Source organism: Mustela erminea, chromosome 5 (genome assembly GCF_009829155.1).
Source record: "Mustela erminea isolate mMusErm1 chromosome 5, mMusErm1.Pri, whole genome shotgun sequence".
Lineage (NCBI taxonomy): Eukaryota > Metazoa > Chordata > Mammalia > Carnivora > Mustelidae > Mustela > Mustela erminea.
This window is the reverse complement of record NC_045618.1, coordinates 86,388,202-86,414,539: the sequence shown is the minus strand read 5'-3', so window position 1 is coordinate 86,414,539 and position 26,338 is coordinate 86,388,202. Positions and strand designations below refer to the sequence as shown.

The following is a 26,338-nucleotide window of genomic DNA, read 5'->3' as shown; positions in this document are numbered from 1 at the left end:
AATCTAAGTGAGATGGCATCAAAGAATGAAACTATTGAGTTTAATGATTGACCTTATCGGAGGCTTTCTGCTCTGACAATGAAGATGTGAATTATCCTATTATTCTAAGCAGATGGATCGTCTTATTAATGTACCCTAGCCTTTCACATTTTTATTTAACTTTAAATTAAATTGAACAATTTCAGTAGCATCCCTTCAAGGAAACAGAAGCTGATTCTAGAAATATTTTCTGTGGAGCTGTAAGATACATTTTTTCTTTCCAGAGACACACTTTCAGCTCTGCCACATGATAGTGCTCTGGCTTTCATCTGGATATAGCTGAGGCGTCCTGGAAGTTTCTCTGTAAATTCCTTCAAATCCACAGGAGCTAAAAGAGATTCAAGGAGCCTGTGCTTCTCTTAATGACTCCACATGGAACAGCATCTCTGGAATTCTGGTTTTGACAGGGTTAGCCACTTGATAGCCCCTGTTACAAGGAGCAGCACATGAGCCATAATCAAATGTTTTCTGAATTCATCCTCAGTACAACTCTCCCCTTAAACCAAAAATTAGGCAGTAAAGTAATATTTGTTTAGAAACACTTACTAGGTACCTGCTTAATACTATAAATGCTATCCTGGCAAAACCTTCACACACAAAAGAAATATTTTACTGGAAGGTCAATATCTGTAACGACTGAAAGGAAAGGAGCTGTTTCAAACTCACCGACAAAGGCTTCTGTCTTAGCCCTGATTCCACTTTTTTTTTTTTCCCCCTTTTTGGTTTTGTTTTCCTTTCAGCATATTTTAGGACCTAACCAGCTTTATAAAAGGTACCACTGTTAATCTACTGTTTGTCTTGGTCTTCACTGCAGCTCCTTAAAAGATAAGAGTGCAAACAAAGCAAGAATTAAGGTCATTCCATTTAAATCCTTCAGAGAGGAAGACAAGGCCTAAATTATTGCTGAGGACCACAGAGAGGAGGGCTGGAGGAATCCAGGATAAAAAAAAAAACAAAACCAAAAAACTCTCATTGTTTATTATTTGCCAGTCTTAGAGCGACCCCCATCCCCATATTTGTGAAGGGATTACCCTCCCACCTTCAGAGATTAATGGGAAGCCCAGACAAGTCCCTGGCCTACAGTCCACCCTGCTGCAGAGCACATTCTCCAGGAAGGGAGACCTTAAAGTGCGCTCACTGGGGAGACCCAGAGTAGGAGACAGACAGCTCACACCCTGCATGCAGCCTGATGGGATTCTCCCTCCCGCTGCCAGAGGTACACAAGCAAACATAACTGGCATGGGGATGCCATGCTTGTACAAAGGCAAAACCACATTTTAGCAGGTGGTAGCTATGAATGTGAAAATCTTAGCATGTATCAGACTTAAAAAGGGGAGGGGAGCAAAAAGAAAAATAATAATCCATGTGAGAGCATTGCAGGGGCATGTAATACTCGGCCCATTTCTTCTATAATCCTGATTGCAACCCCACTATCAATATTTTATTTGAGACCGAAGTCCATTTAAGTGTGCTTGGATTTTTCTTTTAAGATTTTATTTATTTCAGAGAGTAAGCGAGAGAGAAAGAGTGTGAGAGTGTGCACAAGTTGGGGATGGGGAGGTGGGAGAGGTAGAGGGAGAAGCAGACTCCTGAGCAGGGAGCCAGATGTGGGGTTCAACCCCAGGACTCCTGGATCATGACATAACCCAAAGGCAGACAGTTAATCAACTAAGCCACCCAGAGACCCTTTGAATTTCTTTATTTGTTGTTGCTATAGTTGTTCATTAAGTATCACTAAAATATATTAGTATTAAATTTTTTTTTAATGTGGTAATGGGTTGATCTGTTTAAGTGAATGATTCCCTGCCAAGTTTTGTCTTTAAAGAATTAAGGTCAGAAAGCAGAAAGCACTGTCTATAACCAACAGAGAGGCAGATTCTTAATCCCCAGTATTTAGTAAGGCTTGACACACAGTAAATGCACAATAACAATTTGTTACATGAAGAAAAGCTGGGGTATTTTTGACTGCTATAGTAATAACAGTAGTAATATTAATAATAACTTTTAATGTTTACTGAATATTTACAATGTAAATATGTGCTAAGCACTTCAGTTATTTACCTTCCTTAAACCAAACATAAACATCCTATGGTTATTATCCCCATTTTACAGATGAAAAAAACCACAGCTCAATGAAGTTAAGTCACTTGCCCAAGGCCATATAAGTAATTAGTAGCCAAGCCAGCCTACAGGGCCATACTGTCTTACTCAAAATGCTATACTGCTGCCTCTTCAAAGCAGCATTTCTTAACTTGAGTTTTACTCTGTGACTGTTGCTGATTCAATGGCATTCTATCAGATGAACAAATTACCTTTAGAGAGAATGAGGGCTCCATCTTTAGCCAAGATATGAGACGAGAAGAGACTTCCTTCATAGTGACCAAATTTTGTCCTCATCTCCCAGAAGAATTTAACTACTCAGAAAATACAGTGACAATTTTGGTGTGGCTCTTAAGTCATAAGAACAAATTTCCTGAAAGGGGTAATGCTCCTTAAGAGATATCTTACCTCCACCAGTACACACACACACACACCCACACACACAAACAGTATGTCAGTTTTTTTCCCAGACAGAATATCTGTTTACAAAACCCTTGGCATATGGTGGGTTTTCCTGGCTTTCTACAGTGTTTGATTATGACTGGCCTCACTAATTCATTTCATTGTGTGTTCACCCCTCTTTGGAAACTGAACAGGATTAAATTGCATTTTTGAAGCTTTAGCAAATCACCGTGTGATTTAAATTAGAATAAAGACAAACACTGAGATAATTTTTCCTTACGAAAATTGTGATAGCATTTCTGGCCCAGCAGGAACGTTTGTCCAGAGACTCTTACAGTCCCACTTAGTCACTGGGATGCCCAGTTCTAAGTATATTAACCATTCAGTAATAAACGCAGAATCCATAACAAAAGACTAAGCAGACTGAAAAGCCATACACGAAACTGATGTTTCCTCTTAAAGAATCCTAAAACCCCATTTTTATCAAGAGTCCAATTTATTCTCCCTCTAAACTTTATTAGTTTATAGACTAGGCCAAAGAGGACTGAGTTATATGATAACTTCTCCTCTTCAGAGGAAAGTGCTAGAAATATGGTATTTCTAAGTCACTAATAAGAAAGTGATAGTGCCTAGAACTAAAAGATAAAGGATATCCACTATTGTTTTTAAGTATATGTTACAGAGCTATTCAAGAATTAATTTCCAGCATGAATATTTACTCAGTCTCATCTGCACCAGAGGCAATAATATGACCGGCCCTTCCAAATAAAATGAGTCAATAAAATAAACATCAAGAATTAAGAAGGCGTTCTCCTTTGTGGCATCTCTAGCAGCTCTATAACAGAACAGCTTTAAATTATAGAGACCATTTAACCTTCCTAACTTCAAGACATGATGTTTTGCTTAGAACCTCTGGATGCTTATTTCGTATGGCACACTTTCTGTAGCATTTTAATAGGATGAGCATCAAGCTTTTGAGGATGAGAGACCAGAAACCCACCATTGAAACAAGTATGTTTTATTCATCCCTCTTCATTTTCAAACATAAGTCTATAGATTCTGCCATGACTTTGAGGTGATGGAGACTTGGTCCTATATTCCATAGGAAGCATGGAAGTGGTCTTCATTTTGCAGTGAAATTTATCAGGCTTGTCATCAGATAAGCTTCCAGGGTTTTCCCGCTGGACAGGCAGTCACCCCTAAAGGTGAGCTGAATACAAAATAAAGTATGTTGCTATGGTACTGTAACAGCTTCCTTTAAAGGACAATTTCATTTTAAAGAAACAAGAATCTTCCACCCTCATTCCCCATCCAAAATGAAGGAAAAGAATAAGAAATGCAGTAAACAAACTTCTGCTTATAATTCCTAGGCATCAGTGTTATTTAAATATCACATTTAGGAAATTTTGTACTGTCCAAAAATGACTAATTAAAAAGAAAATCTGTTTTTAAAGAAATTGTTCCCAAGGTAAGCCAAGTACCCAGAGTACAAACAAACACCAATTTGGGGAGAAACACTTTGAGAGACACTGAATTAGTACTTTACGATATAAACATTCCTTTCTTCAATATAAGGCCTACAAATGAATTATTATGTATCAAAGTGACGGTATTTTTTACTACTGGAAGATTTCCAGTGGACCGAATGGTTATCTGACCAACCCACGGTTATTAATCAACCCACAGCTGTACTTTGTTTACTTTATGAAGGATAACCAATTGGCCACATGCAAATGATTTTGTAAGCATCCCCCTAGGGAAGTGTGGATCAAGATGGTGGACCAAACACATGCACGTGCTCCTAGGCACACTCCCTGGAAACACAGATATTTTAACAGAATAGATTCATGGATATAATAAGGAATAAAGGAAATCTCCATCTGCAGACAAAAAATTCTAAAGAACCTAGAAGAAAGAAAAGGAAAGGGAACTGAGAACAAAACCAGAGAAAGAAACAGCAGCAAACCAGGAGCAGGAGGGAAGTGCCCATTCAGAGAAGTCTTACTCTTAAGAACAGGCCCTAGAGGTTTCTTGCAGGTTCACTAAAGAACTGCTCTTAGAACAACAAAGTCTAGTAGATGTCCCTTTTCCCCTTGTTTATACAGAGTTGTTGACAGGAGCTGCTTTTAACCCCTGGCTAAATCCTCAAAACAGCGCTCTCACAAAACATCTTGCCTATAGTCTCCCCATGTGGGTGCAAGGCCCTGAAACGGGAGGTCAGGAGAATGTAAGTAACTCTTGACTAGAATAGACAGGGAAAGAGGTGTGCTAAGGAAGCATCTTTGCCCAGGAAGAAAATGTGCTACCTGCCTCAGCCTCAGATTTAAACCCCGCTTATTTTGGCAGTTGAAGGGTTGAAGGGTCTATATATAACTGTGGCTCTATGCCCAGGCACCACAAAAGGCTGCCAGTCTCAGTCAGCCCTCCTAGTCAAGGGACAGGCTTGTTTGTAGGATGAACCAATAAACACTGCTTCAGAGGAGACCTGTATTGGCTATCTACATTAATGAGCCTAGTCTTTCATCATTAATTATGTTAAATAAACAAGTGAAGTTTATGAGATATGGAAGGAAAACTAATTGTTTTAACAACAACAGGAATAATGATGAAAAGCTTTCTAGAAGATTAAAGATAATTAAAGGAATAAAATAAAACTGAAAAAATAAATTCTACTATCTTCAAAAAGACTTAAGAAGCTATTGCATCCATTAGACAAAAATAGAATTACTATCTAGTGCAATAAGACCAAAAAAGAAAAATACTAAAAAAGAGAGAGAAAAAGAAACGAAGTACACCTATCTTAAAGAAAGATACAGGCTGTTATTATTTGTAGACATACAATCTTCTACCTAGATAATACAAGGGAGTCAACTGAAACATGACTAAAATTAATAGCGTTCAGCAAGCCAGCTGATAGGAGATCAATATACACAAATCAACAGCTTTACTACAAGCCAAGTGGGAAGACGCTGTGGTGTGGCTAACCTAACTTTCATTCCTCTCCTCCTTTCCCCTTGCTGTCTCCCTTGCCACTTGAAGGCAGGGGCGTAACACAGTTCTGGCTTGCAGGGAGTGGGCCAACTCTCCTGAGGAGCTTTTTGCATTCCTTATACAGGAATCATAACTTCCCCATCTCCCTCTCCTTCTTGTACAAATGCTGACATGGGGCTCCATCTGCACTGAGCATCTTTTGAAGATGAGGCCACAAGAGACAAAAGAGGCACATCCCCTGCTTAACGAACTTGCTAAACCAACACTGGCAGCTGCTTACCTGTGGACTTTTGCTATGTGAGTAAAATAAGCTCCTGTTTCTTAAGCCACATTTGGGTTTTCTGTTGTTTATGGCCGAACACACTCCTAAATGATACATATGTAATAACCGATGCAATGGAGAAAGTATTTCATGCACAAAGGAGTAAAAACTGTAAGGTTAGAAATAACTACAAGAAATATGTAAGACCTGGAAGAAGAAAATGACAACAAAGAAAGGCTTCAAGAAAATGGATGGACCAGTTTCTGATTGGGAAGTCTTCCTCTGATAAAGCTTTTAATTTAAAAGCTAATATAGTATTAATAAAAATTCTAATAGGATCTTTAATGGAACATGACCAGCTGAAATGAGCAAAAATAAACCTACAAACATTTTGGGGAAAAAAGGTAAAACGATGACAATTTATTCTATCAGCTATCAAACATACTATGAAATTCCATTATTTAAAACAGTAAAATCTTATTGCAGAAATACACAAATACACTAATGGAACAAACAAAATCTGAAAACAGATTCTTGAATATGAGGAATTTTGTATATATAATAAAGGTGGCATCTCAAACCATCAGGAAAGAAAGGATATTTAATATGGTGTTGGGAAAGTTAAGTATCAATTTTATAAGAATAATGTTTGTTCACTATGTCACACACATAGATTCTAGATATAATGAAGACCCATATGTAATAAACTTTAAAGCACTGGAATAAAATAAATGATAATTTTTTAAATTTTTATAAAGATAAAGATTGACATATATGATTGACATAAAGGAACCAACAACAAAGTTAAAACACAAACCACAGCTTGAAAGAAATGCCCTCAAATGTTCTCAATATATACTGAGGAAAAAATATCAATATTAGTAATTATTATTTTTTATTAACATATAATGTATTATTTGCCCCAGGGGTACAGGTCTCCGACTCATCTCAATATCAGTAATTATGGTGTTCTTACGCATCAACAAAATGCCAAACTCAATAGGAAAATGGACAAAGATTTTAAACAAACAAGGTTGAAAAAATACAGAGAGTTAAAAGATACAAAAAGATATTTAATCTCATTAATAAACAGAAAATTGCAAATTAAACAGAGTTTTTGCCATCAGACTAGCTTAAGTTGGAAGGAATGTTAATATACAGTTGCCAGGGGTGCCTGGGTGGCTCAGTAAATGGCTGACTTCAGCTCAGGTTATGATCCCAGGGTCCTGGGATCCATCACCGAGTCAGGCTCCCTGCTCAGTGGGGATACTGCTTCTTCCTCTGCTCCTGCTCTCTCTCTCTCACATGTGCATACTCCCTCTTGCTAATAAATAAAATCTTTAAAAAAAATACACAGTTGGCAATGGGTAGAAAATGGTATACTCTCATACACAATTGTAGAACTGAATGGATATAACCATTTTAGGGGAAGGCAATCAGATATTTCTACCCATCTTTAAAATGCACATGCATTCTGACCCAGTGATACCATGAATTCTTTTAGTTCTATCACTCATCTTACTATCACAATCAATATCCCTGGAGGAATAATCTGTAGTCACTTTCAATAGTATAGCTTATTACATTTATGCACCCCCAATTCCACTGGAACTCTTCTGGTGGGAGTCATAAATAGCTACCTAAATGTCATACACAATGACATCTTTTAAGTACTTGTTCTATTTGTCCTTGGAATATCTGATGCTGTGGACCATTCTTTCCTTGATATTATTTTCTCTTTTGACTTCTAATCCTCTTCATTCTTGTTTTTGCCTTCTAACTCTCAATCTCTTTTGCTCACTCCTCTTTCTTTGATCCTTCAAAGTTAGTGTTCCCCAAGGATCATTGCCTGGCCTTCTCTTTCTTACCTTACCTCCAGGCTTGGTTGAACTTAACCCATGGGTTTAAATTCTACTTACAGGTTTACAAATATCTTCAGTTCAAACCCCTACTGAATTCTAGATTGTTATTTACACCTCCCTTCCAACATCTCCACCAGGCTTTTCCACACGTATGCCAACAATCTCAATAAGATGTTTCTCTTTAAATATTCCTTGTTTTGGCTGAAGCTCTACTGTCCACCCAGTTACAGGAGCTAGAATCCTAGCAGTCATCTAAGACACTCTTCCCTCCCTCACTCTCCTATTCAATCTGTCAAACAAGTCCCATGGCATCTTAGTTATACCTCTCATATCCAACTGTTTCTCTCTATCCTTATCACTACCACATTTATTTATTCCCCCATCATCTGTTCAAGTTCTTAACCTGAAATGCATGGGCTCACATGAATCCATGGGTGGACTTCAAAAGATCCATGAGCCAATCAGCATTATATGTAATATACATAAGTGACTTAAGTATTATATGTAAGTCTGTATATACACAAGTGCTTCTAAAAAGGGATCTGAGGCTCCCAAAAGGTCAAGAACAATTAGCTTAATCATTGTTATAATCTCCTAGTTATTCCTCTGGCTTCTAGTCTCACTCTTCTGATATACCCTGCAACCTACTGACATACCCTGCATCCTACTGTCATAATGTCTTTCCAAAACATAAATCCAATCATGGCTTTTCCATTGCTATTCCAAACTGCTACAGTATCTTACCATGTTAAGATTAAAACCTAAACTCATTTGTAAGGCCATCTGTGATCTGGCTTCTGCTGACTTCTGTTGACTTCTGGAGCCTTTTGTGTTTCAAGGTTCTTTCCTCCTTACTCCAACCCATGATAAATTTGTAATACTTAATATGTCCCTAATATCCTGGTTGTTCCATACCTGTTTATTTTTGCTCCAACTGCTGTCTGTGTCTGGATGCCCTTATTCACAAAGCCATTCCTGTGTTTCCTTTGCCCATCAGACCATCCAGCCCAGGGAGAACTGACCACTTCTTTCTCTACACCCAGAGTACACATCATATTATACAGAGCTTTATTATGATCTCTATATTCCTTCATGTCACCTACTTGAGGTTACAGGTCAACTAGACTGTACACTTTCTGAAAGCAGGACAAAGTATTGTTTTTGTTCTCTGTAGCAAATAATACAATGTGCCTTGTGAGGCTGCTCTATAAATGCTAATTACTTTAAAGGGGATACCAGGTTGGTTGTTTTATTACCATCAATTCCCTTTCATATGTTAAAAAGAAAAGAAGTGGAAAGAGAGATGAAGAGAAAAAAGCATCTTAGATAACAGAATGTGACTGAAAAACTTTGCTAGGTTCTAAATAGTATCTTATGAATATCCTAACTACATTGCAAAGATCAAGAATTCTAAAACAAATACGAAACAAGGAAGATGGTAGACAAATTTTCAACTTCTTTTTTTTCCAAGTAGGTCCCACCCTAAGCATGGATGGAACCCAGTGTAGGGCTTGAACTCACAACTCTGAGATCAAGACCTGAGCTTAGATCAAGACCCAGATGGTTAACCAAGGCATCATTAGAAATCTTCAACTTTTGCTGGGAGCTCAATATAGATTTCTACTGCCTTCACTCAAATATTAATTTTATTAGATTCATTTCTCATAACCCTTCAGTAAAATTAAAAGATGCACAGTCCAAGGTCTATAGTAGTAGAAAGTAGAATTAAGGCACAAGTGTTTTGAGTTTACAAATCAACTAAGTGAAGTTTAGAGAATAGAAAGTAGCACTGCAACAAGCAGCTTTTATATTTAAGGTATAAAAATAAAATAGTCCATTTTGATTCTAGGATTTGACATACTACATGCAAGATTATATCTTTATCAAAATTCCTTTGCATATAAAATAGAAAAATTATGTGCGCTCCTGAAGAATATGTATCATATTGCATTTGTGCGTGGTCAAATGTTGAATGCAGAAAGGGAAAAGGAAAGAGATGAAAGAAAATGTGCTCTACATGCACCTGAGGGTGGAGGGGAAGAATTTCTATAAAATACACCAAGTTCTTGAAAACGAAGTTTCCTACTTGCTTCAGTGAAATAACAATCTAACATAAAGAAGGCATTATCATTGCATCATGCAAATATTGACTGACTTGGCTAATCAGGGCTGTATATCCACAGCCTTTTTTCCCTGGAGTCTGCAGCGACAGCTTTGTGTACTCTGCAGTCTCTTGTGCCTGTGCCAACAACTGATAGAGTATTAGATCAAAGCCTTGATACACAGATGCCAGGCAATTTGGTATTAAACAAGCGATAAGAGTACAAAAGAAGTCTCAATGTACTTTCACCACAATTTGAACAGCAAATAGTTAATTAGGTTGATAATAGATGTCAACATTTCATATGATGTCATAGTTCTAGAAGGTATAAACTTCTCCCGTCTCAGATGAAAAACTAAATTATTCTTTTAAAAGAAGCAAAGATGAGTAATATTTCACTATTTGTGATTTTTCTCACCTGAAGCATTTAGTTAAACACGGTTTTAATTTTCGTCAAGGTTTTTTTTTTTTCCTATAAAGGGATAGAATAGAATTTTTACCTGCATAATTCAAGTGAGGTGTTTAAAAGGTGATATGATGAGCCAGTAAAGTTTGCATTCAATGCAAATAATCAAGCTTGAATTCATTAAGAATTATGGAGATGTTGCTATTTCCAGGTTTTTTTTTTTTGAGCTTTCTTTCGTGTGTGATTTATAAAATATCTTACCCACTCATTCCAAAAAAAACAAAAAAGGACGTCATGAAATAAGAAACATTTCTAACCTACTGATACTTTTTCTAAATGGTAATAATCAACTATCAAGTATTTTAAACAACTAAGTCAAACATCAGAAAACTGAATGCCTTAAAAAAAATTTATGTGATCATATTAAGAGATCAAAAGTATGAAATGCTCTCAGGTGTATTTTTTAGCTAGAAAATATATAAAGGTTATGAGAGAGACAATATATCTTCCCAAGTCTTTAATATCAAGCATGAAGTTAAAAAAAACATATATATATATATGCCTTTTCAATAATGAATGAATTACCAGGGGCGCCTGGGTGTCTCAGTTGGTTAAGTGTCTGCCTTCAGCTCAGGTCATGATCCTAGGGTCCTGGGATCAAGTCCCACATCGGGCTCTCTGCTCTGTGGGGAGCCTGCTTCTTCCTCTGCCTGCCTCTCGCCCTGTTTGTGCGCACTTGTTCTCTCTCTCTCTCTCTCGCTCTCTCGCTCTCTCTGTAAATAAAATCTTAAAAAAAAAAAAAAAAAACTTAAAAAATAAATAAATAAATAAATAACCAAGCTCGGAGCAAAGTTTATAAGTTGTATTAATTGAATGTGCCAAAAAAAAACCCAAAACACAAAAATAATCCAAAATGTCCACAGCCAGATCATGTTAGGGGAGATGAAAATAAACATCACAGAGATCACAGAATTGATAGGACTTTATCAAGTAAGTGAAGTGTCACTAACTTTAATTGGAACAACCACATAGTAAATCTCTAGAATACTACTTCCCTTTTCCAGATTTTATAATAAAATCAATGTATATTAACAGTGCCATCTACTGCTTATCAGAAACACTACAGTGCCCCAAAGTGACCCACGTGAATCCAAGACATAATAAAAATAAAAATAAAAGTATTTTTATTTTTATTAGGGCATCATCATCATCGGAAGTTGTCCACAGTGCTATTCTGAGGGGACTATAAAATATGATAAATGTACACAGTATGGACTAATTGCTTTATACATATATTTTTTTAAGCCAGGTTTGCTTCCAAATAGTGATTCATGGGAAGAACAATGTAGTGGAAAAGTACCGTAGTTCAAATCAGGGGAGCTAGGTTCTTTCTCTTCTTCTTACTCCACCATTTTTTTATTTCATTTTCTGGTTAGCCTTCACAATACTTTCTGGCATTATGTTAATGAGGTAATCTTTAGAATGTATTTCTATCAAGAAAAAAATATATCATGTGGGCTCCAAAATGAAGGCATCTACATCTTCTTCAAAACCTTTTCCCAAAGGCTTTGCAGACTTAACTGAGATTTCTTTAGTTGAGAACTGGGATACTTACTTTAAGACTCTCTAACACGCAAATAAAATTACTTAGATAAAAACTAAAATATACAGGCAATTGGTTTATTTAAAATAGAGAATTCTATTTTAAGAATATTAATAAATTAGGTAATTTAATAAACATTTTCATTTGTTTATAGTCTTGCAGATAGAGGTCAAATTCAATGAGAATGGAGAAACATAACCCCATGAAATTCACGTCTTAAAAATATTTTAACTTCATGGTATCCTGTACATCTTGATGTGATGCACTGAGAAGAACACAATATTACTTAATGTAATATTCCTGCCAAAAATACATAATCTGAATAGAATCATGAGGAAACATCAGAGAAACCCAAATTAAGAGACTTTCTACCAAAAAAAAAAAAAAGACCTGTAATTATTTAAAAATGTCAAAGTCATACAAAACAGAGAGGACTGTTCCAGATTCAAGAAGACTAAAGAGACACGACAACTACAAGCAATGTGTGATCCTGGATTGTGTCCTGGAGCACAAGGAAAAACTGACATAGAAAATATTATTGGGACAACTGTACTAGTATTGAATCAATGGTAATTTTCTTGAATTTGGTAAATAAATTATGGTTATATAAGAAAATATCATTAGACTTAGGAAATACATTCTGAAGTATATGGAGGAGATAAAGGGGCACTGTGTCTGTAACCACTCTCAAATGTTTCAAAAACAATAATTATGTATGTATGCATACATATAAATGATAAAGCAAGTGGTAAAGCAATATATATATGTATGTATATACATATATAGATATAGATATAAAGATATGCAAAGCACATGAGGCAAAATGTTAGTAACTGGTGAATCTAAGTGAAGGGTAATCAAGGAGTGTTTTGTACTGTTCTTAAAACTTTTCTATAAGTTTTAAATTATTTCAAAATAAAAAAGTAAAAAAAAAATAATGGTAGATATATTGCCTTTCATTTTAAAACATAAATTTTAAAGCTGGAAGAGACTGGAAAAAAAAAAACCAACCCCACATAGCTCAAGCATTTTATTTCATCTGAGAGGAAGTTGTAGCCTAAAGGGCTAAAGGGCTCAGGAAAACTTTGTAAGGTTGCAGAAACAACGAAAAAACTCCCACCTTCAGATCCCCACTAAGCATCCTTTCCAGCAAACCACATTGATTCTACAAAAAGATGATACATCACAGAAGCAAACATATCATTTCACTGGCTAAGTCACTGCTGCCAAAACCTCTCAAGTTCCTCATCATACAAGCAATTCATCCCCAGTCTGCGCCAGCAGTTTGCTGGGCATGAGGATAGACAATGGAAGACCTGGGAACTCAGAGACAGTGGGGGAGGGGCTGTCCCAGTGCATACATAACCCCAGCTGTGGCCTTTGATCTTATTTTAAACCTGAAATTACACGTAATGGGATCAACTCTTGGATTAACAGAGCAGTTATAGGCATTTTCTATAGAGAGTACATTTTGTTGGATTTTATGTCTTTTGTTACATGATAAAAGATGGTAAGAGTCAAAAGTACAAATGCTGGGGTTCTTAGAATACAACATTAACATGCCTTTCCATATTACATGTTGTCATACACGGTACAATCAAAGCTCGTTAGAAGGTAAGATGAATGAGCCTATTTTCTACATTAAAGTGCCAGCAGTTACAGAGAAAGCAAAGAAAGGGGAGGAAGAAAGGGAAAAAAAAAAAAAACACATCAAGAAATAAGGGAAAAACAAGAGTTCCTTTAGGTAATTCACACACTTGAATTTTTTTAACTTACTGATCAAACAGTGAATTGTAAATAAATTAATAAGATACACTTTTTATGTACAAATCAGTCTTTTTGTCTGTACCATAATAGATGTATTTATGTTACCTATCATAGCCTCTAGTAAGTTATCAATAATAACTTTTATATTAGTTTATTCACTTAAAAGGCAATAATCGAGTGTTAAAGGAAAATACTGTTTTCATAATGCTCAAAGTTCTCATTTATTTTTTACAGATTTCATTTATTCATTCGAGAGAGAGAGAGAGAGAGCGAGCATGAGCAGAGAGGAAGGTCAGAGGAAGAGGGAGAAGTAAACTCCCCACTGAGTAGGAAGCAAGACTAGACAGGGCTCAATCCCAAAACCCTGGGGATCACAACCAGATCTGAAGGTAGACACTTCACCAACTGAGCCACCCAGGTGCCCCTGTGTTTGACTAATTTAGTCAAAATTCTGTCAATCTACCAAAGTTTCATCTGTATTTCTTCAGCAGCACTAACACTGAAGCCACCAGATACCAAATAATCCGAATGATAATTCCCCATCCCTAAATAATTTTTTTCCCTCCTGAATTGGCTAAATTTCAATCAATATATAATTAAAAAATATAAAGTTTTAGACTAGATAAGCCCACAATTCAGCTTGCTGGTAGTGAACCTATTACTAAATACGTAATGTGTTGTGGACATACATGCCTGTTGGTGCCTCTCAGGGTTCCCACATCCCAACTTTGTTTCCCATTCACTGAAGACTTTCTGACTATAACTATATTTAAACCTATGTAATTATAGAAATAACTGCTAGATAGAATTCTCAGAAGCATCAAGTTATCACTTCTAGAGTATCCACTGAAAGCTGAGTAGTAATGGGAGAGGCAAGATAACATGTAATCAAGACAGTGGACTATGGGTCAAGCCACCCAGTGTTGAGTCCCGACAGTGCTATCAACTAGCCTCTCTATGCCTCAATTTCCTCATCTGGAAAATGGGGTAATAAACTAACCTAGATTATAAATCTGCAGCACAAAATCTTGTAACTGACTCTGAGCTATTATACACAGTTTACTAACAATTTAAAATTTTCTTTTGCACATATTTTACAAGACCCTTTCATGAACATTAATGCTCTATTTTTTTTAAGATTTTATTTTAAGTAATCTCTACCCTCAACATAGGGCTCAAACTCATAATTCCAAGATCAAGAGTTGCATGTTCTAGCAACTGAACCAGTGTGCCCCCCACCCCCAACCATGCTTTGTAAAGTACCATGGAACTTCTGCATCTGGCACCTGAATTTGTTTTTTGGTGGGTTTTTTTTTTTTTAAGATTTTATTTATTTATTTGAGAGAGAGAATGAGAGGAGAGAGGTCAGAAGGAGAAGCAGACTCTCTGCTGTGCAGGGATCCTGATGTTGGACTCAATTCTGGGTCTCCAGGATCATGACCTGAGCCGAAAGCAGTTGCTTAACCAACTGAGCCACCCAGGAGCCCTGACACCTGAATTTGTTAAAGTGGAGACTCTGGTCCTTAACCCCAGATAGAATGGACTCTTACAGGATTGGGGGAGGAAGGGATAGGGCCCTGGACACTACATTAAACATTTTACCTAAGAGTGTGAGAGCCTGGATGTTATTCACTTATAGATATCCATTTACTTTGCTCATTTCCAATTTAAATTTATTGCCTGATAAACCACAATGCATTATGATAAGACAAAATGTAAATAAGTCATCCTTGCCAAGGAATACATGTAACACACCCTAACCTAAAAATGGTGCCCTGACCAGAAAATGTTTAGATGGTGGACTGATTAAAGGAACTTCAGTTAAATCTGTTTACTAGGTTTCTGAGAAGCTCTGCAAATTGGACTATATAATAGCTGATGTTTATTGCCAAAAATGGCATTATTCCTCAAATAAGTTATGTTCTGGCCACAAAGTAGCAAAGCTAGTCTAAGAAATGCAGGGTTGCCAGTTCCCACCAGAAAGTAACAGAGTAACATGTACTACAAAAACCCAAAAGTCTAATAGTCTCTGGCTCCCCTAGAGCACTTCTCACCTACCTTGAATTTTGGAGTTCACTCATTTAGGCATTCATTCACTCAAAAAATGTTTCCTAAGCACCCCCATATGTGAGGCACCAGGCTTATGGATGGTGGATGCCCTAAATTTGTTGATCCTGCTCTTTTGCCACCACATCTATAAATTCAACTTCAGTTCTATATGAGAAGTTTGTGGGAATATGGGAGGGGAATGAGTGGAAAAGTAGAATATTTAAAAAGAAAGCATTTGCAGAACTGAAATAAACTGACATTAAGATCTGTTGTATCTTCAACAAATGGTGTTGGACTGCAACATAGAAAAGAATGAAACTGGACCACTGTCTTAGACCATAGACAAAAATAAGTTCAAACTGGATGAAAGACCTAAATATGAGACAGAAAACCATCAAAATCCTAGAGGAGAACATAGTCCGTAACCTCTTTGACCTTGGCCAGAGCAACTTCTTACTAGACATGTCCCCATAGTCAAGGGAAACAAAAGTAAAAATTAACCACTAGAACTTAAACAACTTTAAAAGCTTCTGTATGGTGAAGGAAACAATCAACAAAACTAAAAGGCAACCTACAAAATGGGAGAAGATATTTGCAAATGACGAAGTTCATCAAGGGTTAGTATCCAAAATCTATAAAGAACTTACCAAACTCAACACCCCTAAAACAAATAATCCAGTTAAGAAATGGGCAGGAGACATGAATAGATAATGTTTCCAAAGAAGACATCCAGATGGCTAACAGACACATGAAAAGATGCTCAACGTCACTCATCATCAGGGAAATTAACAAATCAAAACTACAATGAGATAGGTATACCTCACACTTTGGTCAGAATGGCCAAAATTAACAACACAGGAAACAACAGATGTTGGAGAGGTTGTGGAGAAAGGGGAACCCTCTTACACTGTTGGTGGGAATGCGAACTGGTACAGCCACTCTGAAAAAGAGTATGGAGGTTCCCCAAGAACTTAAAAATAGAACTAGCCTATGATCCAGGAATTGCACTACTAGGTATTTACCCAAAGGTTACAAAAATACAGATTCAAAGGAGTACATGCACCCCAATGTTTATAGCAGCATTATCAACAATGGCCAAACTATGGGAAGAGCCCATGTCCATCAGCAGATGAATGGATAAAGAAGATGTGGTATATACATATAATGGAATATTACTCAGCCATCTAAAAGAATGAAACCTTGCCATTTGCAACAACATGGATGGAGCTAGAGTGTATTACGCCAAGAGAAATAAGTCAGTCAGAGAAAGACAAATACCATATGACTTCACTCATATGTGGAATCTAGGAATCAAAACAGATGAACATATGGGAAGGGGGGAAAAAGAGGGGAGCAGACAGTAAGAGACTCTTAATGATAGAGAAAAAACTGAGGACTACTGGAGGGAGGTGAGTGGAGAATGGGCTAAATGGGTGACAGGTATTAAAAAGAGCACTTATGTTGAGCACTGGGTATTAGATGTAAGTGAGAAATCACCAAACTCTATTCTTGAAACCAATATTACATTGTATGTTAATTAGCTACAATTTAAATAAAAATTTAGACAAAAAAAATATATTGTAATAATATGTACTCTGGTAGATTCTCATCCTTTCTCTCTAATCATAAAAGAAAGAAAACAGATACCCAGTGCTATATGGAGGGGTACACACATAACTTCAGAAGCCATGGTGGAATTCTAGGAAGGCATCCTTGGGCAGGAATGAAGAGCAGAGAACTCCAATGAGAATATGCCATTATGTCTGCCCCTCCCAAAGTTTGAACATATTCTCCTGCTGGATTTCCCTCACTCGGAAAAACAAGAACTCATAAGATCATTCTTATTAGTGAGAAACAATTGTCTAACCCAAAATTGTGACGCTGACAGGGGCACCAAGAGCTATTTGGAGGAACACCTGATGTTGACCTCAAACGTGAGGAAAGACCCTTATTTAAATCTTGTTAAGGGAAGTTTAAGTTGTTTTTAGAGGGCAGTTTGCTCAGCCTACGAGAAATAAACAGTATCAAGCTTTTAGTGTTCACTTGGATTTTCCCTAGGTAAATTCATTTATCTGAGCTTAGAGTGCATTATGTTTGTTCCTTCAAAAACATGAAATTGTGCTGGTTTTATTCAAAGGATGATTTAGATTCCATTTACCACAAACATTAAGTACTTTTCCTATTTACTTTTTTCAGTTGTATTTTTAGCTGCCACTGCAAATCCCCAGTGTTGCCAAATAGACTGACCAAGCCTTGCATTAAAAAACAGAAACCACAGTCCAAATAACCTAAGGTTCAATGAATTTCAGAAAACACACTGGAGAGTCCACTTTTCCCTTCTATCTCAAAATCTTCTGACAAATTTGTTTTAGAATAGCAAAATTCCAGAAGGGAATGTTGGAATTAAAATTACTCTTATTGGAAATAAAAATTACGTAAGAAAAACCAGTCTCAGTATTTAGTTACTTAGTTACCCATAATTCTGTCAGGTGATATTTGTATATTTGAGACCACCTTTGTTCTCTGATAAGTTTTTTAGCCCTTCCAAATTCACAGTCAAACTTTATCTGACACAGACTTCATGCCTTCTTTTATAAAACTCAAGCAGCTAGTTCTTAAACGCCACATGGTGTATCACAAAATCATTCTTCAACATACGAAAGCTTCAGCTCTGTTTCCCTGGTTTATTTTTTTTATGGGATATATTTCACCTCCATACAATTTCAGTTTGCTCATTTCTTTATTAAGGACTCTTAGGTATTTAGCAGGATTTTCGTTCATACATAATCAACATACTACCTGGTTTTACAACAAGAGTAAATGAAAAAAGGTAGGTTTGTATTATATAAAGCCAATATAATTATGAAATTGTGTAGCCACATTTTAAAAGTCTTTCTCTTCATATTAACAAACAAGGTTTTCTAAAAATTGTATTTGGAAAAATAAAAAATTGACAATTTAATTTACTTAATAAAGATGAATGAGACCCATTTCACCAACAAACCTAGTGGGGTCTTCACATACATAATTGAGAAGTCATGAATTAGAGACTGGTTATTAGCTAATCATTACCATTGTGGAAAATACAATTCTTCTCTGGTATTCAGCAGTCAAATCACACCCATTTGCCTTCAACTCAATTCAAATCCCTCTTTTCCCTCATGAAACCTTCCTTGATTATCCTAAGTATCCAACATTTGCATTCAGTTATATTGGCACCGATTTATGAAGGTTTCATATACTTAGGGTAGGCCTAAAGGAAACTAATACCGAAGAATTCGTGAGGAATCATGCCAAAAAGAAAGATGACTACATAGAGGTGCCCACTGTCAGCAAAACTGCTTTAAAAATGCCATCACTTGGGACACCTGGGTGGCTCAGTTGGTTGGGCGGCTGCCTTTGGTTCGGGTGGTGATCCCAGCGTCCTGGGATCAAGTCCCACATCGGGCTCCTTGCCTGCTTCTCCCTCTGCCTCTGCCTACCACTCTGACTGCGCTCGCTCTCTCTCTCTCTCTCTCTCTAACAAATAAATAAAATTTTTAAAAAATCTTTTAAAAAAATGCCATCACTTTTAGTCTTAGAATTAAGTCTCCACTGTAGAAAACAGAAAACTTTGGTGATGGACATGTATATAAGGCACAAATTTCTGAACTCAAGCTAATCATGGTCTGGCTGTAGATCTACATAGCTCACTTAATGTCTTTTCCTCTCCTCTATCCTGTCAAAGAGAGCTCTTTCTGGTCAATCTGGAAATCTTACTTTCTCTATTATAATGTCCCTCTCCCATTTCATCTCCAAGGAAGAAGACAAGGGACTAGTAGCACCTGCTCTTTTTCTCCTCATCCATAGTGAGTTCAGGATTATTTTGTCATGTCCTCATGGAACACTGACTGATGTGAACCTGGTCTTGTGTAACTTCATGTATCTCTCTCAGGAGATTAGACACAACAGAGATGTGCCTCAGGCACTGTGAAAGAAATGGGAGGAAAACGTGAGAAGATTTAAAATAGAAACTGAGATTTCTTAATCTGGGATATGGAATATCAAAAGGTAATTTAATAACATTTTAAATACTAAGGTTAGGCCCAAAAGAAATAAGCTGAAACAGTGGAATAAGAAAGTAGATAAAAAAGTAATTTTCGGGACACCTGGGTGGCTCAGTTGGTTAAGCAGCTGCCTTCGGCTCAGGTCATGATCCCAGCGTCCTGGGATCGAGTCCCACATCGGGCTCCTTGCTCAGCGGGGAGCCTGCTTCTCCCTCTGCCTCTGCCTGCCATTCTGTCTGCCTGTGCTTGCTCTCCCTCTCTCTCTCTCTGATAAATAAATAAAATCTTTAAAAAAAAAAAAAGTAATTTTCATAGATTGAAGAGAAATAAATTACCCAAGAGGGTAAACTACTCTCCACTGCTGCTGTTCAATGAGAGTGGGGTTCATCTACTGGAAATTTGCAGAAGAGGATTGTGCAAGACAAATTTTTAAGATTAAAATCTATGATTCTCTGATGACTGCCTATCAGAACTAAAATATCTAGTGTAACACATCATAATCACAACGTGAATTCTAAAGCAAAGATTAGGAATAAAAACATAATTCCTTCCCTCCCAAATGGAGATAGTCTGTATCCCAAGGCTACAGGTTTGCTATAACTGGGAATGTGAACTGATTCTGTCTTTAGCAAGTTGAACCCTATTTCTTTTTATTATCTATTACCTAGTACTTCCATTTTTATTCTTTTTTTAAATTTTTAATAATTTTTTAAATTTCTTTTCAGCGTAACAGTATTCATTGTTTTTGCACCACACCCAGTGCTCCATGCAATATGTGCCCTCCCTAATACCCACCACCTGGTTCCCCCAACCTCCCACCCAACTCCCCCACCCCTTCAAAACCCTCAGATTGTTTTTCAGAGTCCATAGTCTCTCATGGTTCACCTCCCCTTCCAATTTCCCTCAACACCCTTCTCTTTTCCATCTCCCCATGTCCTCCGTGTTATTTGTTATGCAGAAAGCAAAAAAGAATGATTTGAATATACTGATGTGAAATTCTTTTGGACATCAACCAAATACCCATTTTCAAATAACAATGAAATGTATTGTGGCATGGTCTTAGTAAGCACATTTTGTGAAAGGCAATGAGTAAATCAGTTAAAAAAAGAAATGATGTTTGCTATAAGCCTAGTGAACAAAAAGTTCTAATTAATGGCTTTTGAGTAAGATTAGCCAACAAGTTGATTCAACATTTTTAAAAATTTACTTCATTATGAGTTAGTAAATAGTTTGTCTAAAAAAATCCCTCGTTATTAGTTATTTTTATTTCTTTCTGGCCACACAAGAAATAAGGCTTATTGTTCAACCTGGAGATTAAAATAAAGTATAAGAAATAAAATAAAAATCATTTATACTCCTACTACCCAAAGGTAACTATTAATATTTTGGACTCAATTTCCTCCCAATGTTTGTGCGATGTGCAATGGAAATTACGGGTGGATGGATAATGAAGCCCTGATTGACTCTTCAATACCGCTACTGGTTTCTAGTAGGAAAAACAGCTTCAAATATCTCTATGCCACCCAATGCCTCCTACCCCAAGGATGACCATTATTGTACAGTCTCTGCTTGCATACCAGACCTGGTTCTTTTCTGTCAAAGGTCATCCCGCATAGGCTCTCTGTGAAGTGCCTTTTCTAATGGCAAACAATATGACTCCCCATGTCACTGGGGAGTTCATTCATATATTTGAAGTTGGTTGGGTTTTTTTAGATTTTATTTATTTATTTGACAGACAGAGACAACAAGTAAGCAGAGAGACAAGAGGTGGGGGGGGGGGGGAAGCAGGCTCCCTGCTGAGCAGAGAGCCCCAGGTGATGCAAGCCTGAGCCTCATCACTGGCAAATCCCCTCAGATATCCATCTCTGGACGAATCAGTGGCCACTCCTTCCCAAAGAAAGGTCTACCACTGCTTCTGAGCTGAAGGCTTGGAGGCTGTTTTCATGGAACAGTTCTTCTCAACATGTAGCACTGGACAAGCAGCAGCAGAAGCATCTGGGAATTTTTTAGAAAAGCACATTTTTAGGCTCTCCAGCAACCTGACTGGATGGAAACTAATTGGGGCCCAGCCATTCAGGTGGTTCTTCTGCACATTAAGTTAGGAACACCTGAGCTGAAAGATACAGGTGTGGGTGGCACTCTGACAGATGTGCATGGTATGGCATCCTAGGAGAAACAATTTGGCTTGGATTATACGGTGAGGAGAGCAGACCCAGGGCAAAGTCATTTTATAAGGGAAGAAGAACATGAAGCAACTTCTGTGTCTCCATGTACTTCAGTCAACCCATTCTTCTCACCAAAAGAGAAAACAGACAAAACATTCAGGTGTCAAGGCTGTTCAGGATGAAATGTTAACGTGGAGTTCCAGTTTTAAAATTTACAAAAGAGGATGGTACTGGGATTTTTCAAAGCAAGAGAGCAGTGGTCTTTAATGCTTTAACTATTATCTCATGTGGTAGAACAGAGCCCCAGACTGGAAATCACAGAAACTGGGTTCCAGTCTTAGCTCTTCTGCCCAGTTATTTTATCATCTTCAGCAAATCAGCCCCAGCTTCTTCACTTGTAAAATGAGCATTAACTAAGGTCACATTCAGTTCTAGAACTACTTTATCTGCCTATAGGACTCTTTGAGATGTATCTAAAACTTACCCTGACAGTCGCCTTTACCCCTGAGATTTTGTGATTCTTAATAGAGGGTGGAGCCCTTCAAGTGGACATCAGGGCATGGATTGTCAAGAGTTCCCTTTGTGTGAAGTCATGACTTTAAGAAAGGATCCTAGAAGAAAGCAGGATATGGTAGTATCAAGAAAGGAAAGACTGGGGGTAATATGAGTTATTAGGAAAGCCCAGGCAGGGTCCAGTGAAAAGAGAAAAAAGAAAACTACAGATATAAGGAATTCCAGTTGAAGTTTCATAGAGAGTGCTTCAACTCACTAGTAAATTTTTAAGCTTGGCTGAAGATTCCCTTAGACAACGTCTGAAGGCACCAGCAGAACATGGAGTGAACAGGAGAGGAGCAACATAATTAAAGGAAAAAAACACAGAAATAGTCAAGCATTGACTATTTCACTTTCAGCAAAGCAAACGGCTTTCTACTAAGGAACTCTGAACAATTCACAAGTTCTCTAAACCTGTTTCCTCCTCTCAAAAAACAAAGTCAAGGTCAAGTGAAGTTTGTAGCATTTTCTTGGCACAAAGTATCTCCTTTCTCTGCCTCCCATCCAGCCCCACAAAAAAAGTGGCCACGGGGAAGAAACAGGACCCAATGCCAGCCTCACAACTCATAAAACTCCCTTCCAACAGCACCAGTCTACACCCATTTCACATTCCATCCTATACCCACTCAGCTCAAAACATCAACCTTATTTTATTTCTATTTTGGTTTAGAAACAAAATGCACACACACAAATTCAACCTTATGGGTACCACATAAAGCCATAATGTGTACACTGGTTTCTCCCAGCACCAACCTGATTTCCTAAGGGGGGTAAAATCATGCACCTATCTCATTTTCATCATTGTCCATTGTAGGAAAAAGTAAATTTTATTAGTATTTATTGTTTATGTCAAGGTTTGAGCTGACTTTTTCATAAGCTAAATTTTCTTACAGAAATTTACCTGGATTAGCAATTCTAAAAAGTTGTTAAGCATTATTTTAATCTCTTGTCTGACAGAATAATTTCTGTACAGATAAAACCATAAGTGAAAGGCAGCTATTGTGTATGCACAGTAGCATATTTTTAAACCCTATCCTATTAAGACAGAATAACAACAAAATGTGCCGTAAGAATCAAGGTCCATACTTTACATTACTGAGAGTTATGCCGTTAAGTCAATGCATGCTGGGTGGAAACTTTTCCCCTAATGTGTGTACAATTTTATAGGTTCTTCAACTACAGAGCAAAATGCATAGTTACTGTGAGTCTTCTTAAGTCTATAATTCTTTAATAGCTTCTGCTTTTAGTGTTTCCCTCCCCATCTGTTCAGTAAATGGTTCGTTTTACATTGAAAGTTGAAGATAATTGAGCACAAAAGTGTTGACTTGGTATTCTTCCTTAAAGGGTCACTGACCAATAGGTGGCAAGCTGAAATTAAAGTAGGTGAGAGGAGGAGGAGACGCCGGGCTATACCCTAAAAACTGTTCCATTTTGGGGGAGATTAACTGACTATATCTGGTGATTGCTGAACCAAAAATCAATGCTGATATATGATGTTGGAAACCAGACCCTAACAAAGGTGGTATAATCTCTTTAGTCTCTATCTTACAGGGGTCATAGAAAACTGGGATAGATTCAATACTGAGCAACAGAGACAGTTACAGGATATTAAAAAAGGTAGGACCCCGAAAGGCTCTAAAAGAAGATGAGGATTCAATGTTCCTATTTCTACTTAAGGAGAGGAAATAGCATAGCCCAGAGCTAACATGGTATTTCCTAAACTTGGCTAGAAAAACTGGCTATATTAAAAAAGACTAGGTGGTGGGGGTGGAGGTGGGGCTGGGGGTGGGGAGGCACCTGAGTGGCTCAGTGGGTTAAGCATTTGCCTTCGGCTCAGGTCATGATCTCAGGGTCCTCGGATGGAGTCCTGCATCGGTCTCTCTGCTCAGCGGGTAGTCGGCTTCTCCCTCTTCCTCTGCTCCTTTGCTCATGCTCTTGTCTCTCGCTTTCTCTCTCCCAAATAGATAAAATCTTAAAAAAAAAAAAAAGACTAAGTAGGTGTAAATTTGATACAAGAAAGAGCAGTCAAGTTAGCAAAAATTATAGAGGTGAGGAAAGAAAAAAGAGAGCTAGAGTATCCTACCGGATGAAGAGGAGATATCAAGGCTTCCCAATGGGAGAGAGCACATTCATCTTTGACCTGTACATACTTCTCTGCCTGCCAAATGGAATTTGCAGAATCATGGCAAACATTTCTATAGATGTCGACAAATACCACAAATTTGGAAAGTGATATTCTGTCTAAACCAAACACCTAAAAGGGGTTCTCTTCTCAGAGATCTAGAGATAATTCCTCTCTGTGGAATGTCTAGTTATAACCAGTCCAGAGCTGCAGATGTCTGAGGGCTGAAGAGGCTCCAAAGAGCAAGCTGAGTGCCTTAGCAAAGGCAGCTGTGATGACATTCAGCCCCAGCAGCCAGGTTACCCAGGCCAGACAAATCCTTAAAGAGACACACACATGCTCATTGAAAGAGTAAAGGGAAGAAATCACTCAATAAGCAGAAATGGAGAGTTTGAACTTTGTGTTTAATTAAGACATTTTCCTGTAAAGCTCTGAGAACTTTAATGAGATTGCTTTTGCTTTACTCTCCTTAAACAGTACTTTTTACTCTTCAGTCACACTTAAAGAGAAAAGAAATATGAACTAGATAATTCAAAAAAGGAATTCTTCCTATCGACAGTAGCAGACAAGTGCTACTGTCCACCAATACCCAGATGAATCTAAGAATCCTATCTGTTTGTTCAACATGGTACATATTTTGCAACCAAAAATGTGTTCTGGGAATGAATGAATTTACTTAGCAGGAGTTGGAACTGGAACACAAAAAAAGAAGTTACAAATTCTGGGGCCACCTTGTCTTTAGTTCTTTCTTTTATATCTCTCTTTTTATTACAGGTTCTGGTTCCTAATTTCTCTGCTAGAAGAAAATATGGTGTAATTCCCTCCCCTTCGTAACTTACAGAGATGCTTTGAGATTTAATGAGCCATTGCTCTTGAAAAGCCTTTGAGCTCTTGATAAAAAAAGCACTGGATAAATTCAACATTATTGTTCTTAGTATTTTCATTATGCACACCTTTCCTTTGGCCAAGGCCTATGTATAACATGTTATTATTGTCCCTTTAGGTTAATAATAGCTTTGTCCTGTTTTCCCCTCACTGTTAACACCCAATGCAGTAATAATAAAATGCTGTGCATTCCCAAATTTTTTCCTACCAAATGCTATTAGGCTATTCAATGCCTATACCTCATTTAATATGTCACCTACAATAGTATCTCTGTAACACAGAATTAACAAATACCTTAATCCACTAATGAAAATAAAACCATACTATCCATTTTTCCATCTCTGATCCATTAAGTAACTTTTGAGATTAATATGCTGATGATAGGTACTTGAAAATATAGATTTATTTTTCTCTTTTTGAGTACAGTTTTTCAAAGCATCTTTTTGTTGTTGTTGTTTAAGAATTTACTTATTTGACAGATAGCGAGCCTCCCAGGCACCCCTAGTCTTTTTTTACTTTAGCCATTCTGGAGGGTGTATAATGATATTTCATTGTGATTTCTCTCTCTTTTTTAAAAAAATGATTTTTATTTATTTATTCGACAGAGAGAGAGATCAGAAGTAGGCAGAGAGACAGGCAGAGACAAGAGAGGGGGAAGCAGGCTCCCTGCTGAGCAAAGAGCCCAATGTGGGTCTGGATCCCAGAACCCTGAGATCATGACCCGAGCTGAAGGCAGAGGCTTAATCCATTGAGCCACCCAGCTGCCCCTCATTGTGATTTCTAATCCGAATTGCCTAGGCCAATGGTTTTCAAGCTTAGGTGTGCTTAAGATACATCTGGAGTGCTTATAAAACTAAAGACTCCTTGGCCCACCTAGGGCATGTTTTATGTCTATTTGTATTTTTGTTTGTTAAGTTTGGCAAATGAAGCCCCAACATGATTTTGAATTTAGTAGGTCTGGCGTGGGGCCCAGGTATCTGCCTCTT

The 26,338-nt window shown here is 37.4% G+C and overlaps 2 long non-coding RNA genes across 2 annotated transcripts in view; one reads left to right on the top strand and one right to left on the bottom strand.

Moving 5' to 3' along the window:
- The window catches only part of LOC116591288, a 76,463-nt gene extending 75,694 nt beyond the window's left edge, over positions 1–769 (bottom strand). Inside the window, exon 1 of the long non-coding RNA XR_004285934.1 lies at positions 706–769. This is a non-coding gene — a long non-coding RNA (uncharacterized LOC116591288). The remainder of the gene's footprint in view (positions 1–705) is intronic.
- Positions 770–5,572: 4,803 nt separating this feature from the next.
- On the top strand, positions 5,573–12,181 carry LOC116591285. Its single transcript, XR_004285930.1, has 2 exons — positions 5,573–5,829; positions 11,921–12,181. It is a non-coding gene; the product is annotated as an uncharacterized LOC116591285 (long non-coding RNA).
- Positions 12,182–26,338: the final 14,157 nt, after the last annotated feature.